Genomic DNA, 5,472 nt, shown 5'->3' on the forward strand with positions numbered 1-5,472 from the left:
ACAGGAAAGCTTACCTGGCCAACACCCCTTTGGTCACTCCTGACACACACTAGGCCTGGCCCTGCATTTCTCAGCCTCAGATTCCTGCAATAAAAACCACAGTAATTTTTCTTCTTCTTCTTTAAGTTGTGATCTGAGTGGATGTTTACAGAGCAAATTCATTTTCCACCGAACAATTCATACCCATTGTGTTTGGTGACATTGAGTGCAATCCCCACAATGAACAGTTCTCTTCCCACTTCCTCCCTGAGGTTCCTTTTCTCTGTGTGCTTCTCTCTCCTATGCATTCCTGCCTTCTGAGCTTTTTCCCTGTGCAAAAGCCACCCTTCTGGTCTCCCAACACTACATTCTAAGGAGTGTACCTCCCTGGTTTAATTGTTCACCTCACAGGCCGGTCTACTGTTTGGCTAGAACTTAAGCCAAGGGAGTAAGTTCAATTCCAGGCCTGAAGGGTAAGTAGGGGCCACGGTCTCCAGCAGACCAGTAAGTCTAGTCTTTTTTATGATTTTGAGTTTTTTCCACATTTTTCTCTCCCTCCTATCTAGAATCTCCAATTTTATCCCTTCCAGAGTGAAAAACCACTGCAATTCTATTTAGACATCTGCTAGATCCCTTCATCCAGAAATTGTGACTCCACCCACCTCAGTTAAGCAATATCATCTCAATACTGAACTACCTTCCAGATTTGGCACCAAGAGGTGTTTTCCCAAGAGGAAGGTTATGCTCTGGCTTCTTCTGTGGTGCCCATGAATGCCAGGCTGGCCACAACTGTGATTTCACACGTCCTTGCAGGCCCTTTTTGCTGTGTTGGGAGAGCTCCATTTCTGATGACTACCTTGCCCACTCCAGCATTTTCTGCATTCAGAAAGTACCCTAGAGATTCTATGAGTACTGTGGGGGAATAGAATGAGGAAAACAGGACCTGTTCTCAAGTCTTTACTTATACTGTACATATTGCATACTTCTCATTTACTCACAACCACTTAAAACTTTTAACGTGCTAGTCACTGTGATTCTAGGCACTGGGGATACTAAGAGGAATAATGGGGAGATGGGTTCTGCCTGCAATAAATAAGATCACAGCCTGTAGGGTTAAGAACTAAGTCCAATCAGGACCACATTATGGCTTTTGCCATTATGGGCCCCAGCTCTTTTCTCTATTTAAAAAATATTAAAATTGTATTTTACAACTACATTGGTGAAAAGATGACTATATTAAAACATTTTCTTCAACCTACAAATTAATCTTTTTTCTTCTGATTTCAAAAAAGGTTAAAGTATGTTCACGGGCGCCTAAAAATACTAGGGTAGTACTCTAAAAGGTGTAGGGTATGTGCCTACTGTGACTAATGGATTAGTTGGCACTTGGTTCAGTGGCATTTTGGGTGAATCCCAGGGGGCTGCACAAGTGGAAGACTGAATTGAAATATCCAGGCAGATGAGGAATGGCAAGGCATTCCACGCAGCGTATGTGAGTTTGTGGAAGTAACACAGCAGGGCCTTCTGGAAACTTTGTAAAATAAGGGAGCAGTTGGAGGTAAAGTTAAAGACCCCTCATGGTATGATGGTTGAGTGCTGGACTGCTAACCAAAAGATCAGCAGTTCAAACCCACCAGTTGCTCTGTGGAAGAAAATACATGGAAATCTGCTCCCGTGAGGATTGTTGTTGTTATGTGCTGTCGAGTTGGACCCAACTCATAGTGACCCCTCCTTGGGTTTCTGAGGCAGTATCACTAAGGAAGTAGATTGCCCCATCTTCCCTCCGAGGAGTGGCTGGTGGGTTTGAACCTCCAGCCTTCTGGTTAGCAGTCAAGTGCCTTAGGCACTAGGCCACCAGAACTCCTCCCGTAAGGATTGTTGTTGTTGTTGTTGTTATGTGCCGTCGAGTCAAACCTGACTCATAGTGACCCCTCCTTGGGTTTCTGAGGCAGTATCACTACGGAAGTAGGATTGCCCAACCTTCCAACCTTCCTTCCAACCCAGGAAATCCTATGAGGCAGTTCTACCCTATGATATAGAGTCATAAATCAGAATTTACTCGATGGCACACAACAACAAAGGGAAAAATTAGAGCAATTGTACAGTAGAATATAACGTTAGCCACATTTTTTAAATTAAAACCTTTCTAGTAGCCTATATTAAAAAAGTAAACTGTTGAAATTAATTTTAACAAAATGGTTTATTGATAGATACAACTACTGGTCTTTATTAGTCTCAAGCAAAATAGAAAGAAGGGAACCCAAAAATAAGAGAAGGAACTACAGGACTAATTGTCTATGTGATAGTTGGAGCTGTGTGTCAACTTGGCTGGACCACCAACTTGGCTGTGTGGTTTAAGCAGTTGTGATGTGGTTATTCCCATGATGGGATCAGATAAATATGTTTTGAGCAGCCAATCCATTGAAAGGGAGTTTCCCTAGGGGTGTGGTCTGCTTCTAGTATATTTATGGACATCCTGGGAAAAGAGACACTCTTCTGTGGATCAGGATTCTATTGTGCTACCTACAACTAACTGTCTGTGAGTGAACAATCCAACATTTGGCCTGGAGATCTTGGACTCATCATTCATTGGAGTCAACAGCCAGTATACTGCCTGCCAACCTTGAGCTCCTCAGCCCCTGCAGCTGCGTGAGTAGGGAAAAGCCTCCAGCTTGATGTTTGATCCAAGAACTTTGTACTTGCCAGTTTCTGTAAGTGTGTGAGCCATTTTCCTAAGATAAATTTATCTTTTTCTATATATATAAGCTTTACTGGTTTTGTTTCTCTAGAGAACCCAATCTAACAGTCTACCTGTACCACTGTCTCTATCATGATGGTGCCCAGCTATCCTACTGAATGTACTGATCAGAACACAGATGAATCCTTATTTATTTATTTATTTTTAAAGGCAGGGGGTGGAGTGTGGGGAGAAAATGGTGGAACAGAACTACAAATTCTTTTTTTTTTTTAATTTTTCTTTTTTTTTAAATTGTGATTTGGTTGAAAATTTACAGAGCAAATTCACTTTCCATACAGCAGTTCACATACACTTTGTCTCATGACATTGACCACAATTTACCACAATGCAACAGCTCCCCTCCCACTTCCTCCTGACAGTCACCTCTTCCCTGTGTCCATCCCTCCATGCACCCCTGCCCCCTGAGCTGTCTCCCTGTGCATAAACAGCCCTTCTTTCTTCCATGATTCTTCTCTCCAAGGAGTGTATCTACCTCAGGTAAATGTTCAACTCCTATGCCTGTTTTTTGCTTGGCTGGAAGCCACAGGTGTGGGTTCAATTCCAGACCTGAAGGGCAGCTAGGGGCCATAGTCTCAGGGGTTCCACCAGGCTCTATCAGACCAGCAAACCTGGTCCCCCCCTTTTTTTTTCCCCAAATGCTTTTTTGTTTTGTTCCACATTGTTCTCCCTTTCTATCCAGGGTCTCCTACATAGATCCCCCTCTGAATGGTTGCCGAGCACCATTAGTAGCCGAGCACCATCTAAGAACTACAAATTATTAAAGAATCAGACTTACTGAACCTATTGAGGCTGGAAGAATTCTTGAGACTATAGCTCAGAGTTGTGCTTCAAATCTTGGATTGAAATCATCCCCTGAAGTCACCTTTAAACAAACAGTTTAGCCCAAAGAGCAAAGTTTGTCACCTTTGAAAACGGAATTTCTTAAAAAACAAAACAAAACAAAATTATAAAGACTAAAGAGTCAAGAGCTATTTTAAAGCATAAATGCGAAGGCTGGAAGGAAGGGTGATTAAGCAAATGGAAGTACAACAACTAGAATAGAATAAAGAGAATGTCGACACAATGTGAAAATGTAACCAACGTCACTCATTGATTATTTTGTCTAGAAACTGTGGAATGGGAGGTTTTGCTGTGTACATTTTCACCAAAAAATAAATAAAATTTTTAACAATTGTTTACTTATCCTAATATATCCAAACTGCTATAATTTCAAAGTATACTCAGTTTTAAAAATTGAGATGTATACTCTTTTTCAGGAGCTCTGGTAGTGCAGTGCCTAAGGCACTTGACTACTAACCAGAAGGCGGCCGGTTCAACCCACCAGCCACTCCTCGGATGCGCAATCTTCCGTAGTGACACCGCCTTGGAAACCCAAGGAGTGGTCGCTATGAGTCAGGTCTGACTCTACTCTTTTTCACACTACATCTTCAAGATCTGTGTAATGCATACTTCCAGTACATTTCAATTTGGATTTTAATCAGTCAGTGTCACATATACTAAAAAACAAAAACAAAACAAAAAAACCTGCCGCTGTGATCTCTATTCTGGGTTATGGCGACCCCATGTGTTTCAGAGCTGAACTATCCAACAGGGTTTCTTTAGCAAGAAGATCGTCAGGCTTTCCCTTCCTTCCGCAGTACAGTTAGGTGGCGTCTAACTGTTGTTGTTATGTGCCGTCAGCCCCACCTCACAGCGACCCCTCCTTGGGTTTCCGAGGCAGTATCACTACGGAAGTAGATTACCCAACCTTCCTTCCCAGGAGTGGCTAGTGGGTTTGAACCACCAGTCTTCTGGTTAGCAGTCCAGTGCCTTAGGCACTATGCTACGAGAGCGCCTGGCGTCTAATTAGTGACCTATAAATTAGTAGCTGAGATGGTATACCGCTTGCTTCACCTAAAACCCAAAACCAAACCCATTACGATTGAGTGTATTCCAACTCATTTAATTAACAGTCAAATGCCTGCACTACGCCAGCAGAGCTCCCGAGGTCACACACGGACCTACCAAAACAAAAACCAACATCTACTTCGATACTTAACATTTAGCTTATCGCAGTGTCTAAGATATTCATTCGACCACTAACCAGCAGTTTGGCGGTTCAAATCAACCAGCCAGCCACTCCGTGGAAAGAAGACTGGGTAGTCTGCTGTCGTAAAAGTTTTGCCCCCTCGGAAGCCGAAAGTGGGTTACTATGAGTCAGAATCTACCCAACAAAAGTAAACTTCTTTTGGTGTTTCTATTAAACAAAACCTAACTACAAAAACCGAGATAAAAACATCGCCTAAACTAAAAATATACCAAGAAAAAAATAAATCTGTCATTAAAACACATTACCAGGGGATAGCGCGAACGCAGTCCCCCACTACCACAAATTATGCAGTCGAGTTTCCCGCATTTGGGGAAATCGCAGAGGTCAGCACACCCGGAGTGCAATGGGTAAGCCTCACCCTGGGAAAACCACCTTCGTGATCATGGTATCTCCCCTGCCAGGTAAGTATGAGTCAACGTCAGACCCGGCACTACCCACTACTGCGCACTTCACTGTAAGATTCGGGTGACTCCAAATAAACGTTAATCAGACCTTATTTATAGATAGCAACTGAAAAAAAAAGAAAAACAAAACAAATTGTTACATCATATTTTAATATTGGTACTATCAGATTATCCCAACATTGCTGTCCAAATAACGCAGTTCCGAAATGCACCGCGTCTTTAATCTACATACTCCACCTCCC

General features: G+C 42.5%; 1 non-coding gene across 1 annotated transcript; it reads right to left on the reverse strand.

Annotated features, from left to right (window-relative positions):
- Positions 1-5,071: 5,071 nt before the first annotated feature.
- LOC122151865 lies at positions 5,072-5,235 on the reverse strand. Its single transcript, XR_006164312.1, has one exon. It is a non-coding gene; the product is annotated as a U1 spliceosomal RNA (small nuclear RNA).
- Positions 5,236-5,472: the final 237 nt, after the last annotated feature.

The sequence above is a fragment of the Orycteropus afer genome, unplaced genomic scaffold, assembly GCF_000298275.1.
Source record: "Orycteropus afer afer isolate SDZICR_OR568_19922 unplaced genomic scaffold, OryAfe1.0 scaffold00834, whole genome shotgun sequence".
Classification (NCBI taxonomy): Eukaryota; Metazoa; Chordata; class Mammalia; order Tubulidentata; family Orycteropodidae; genus Orycteropus; species Orycteropus afer.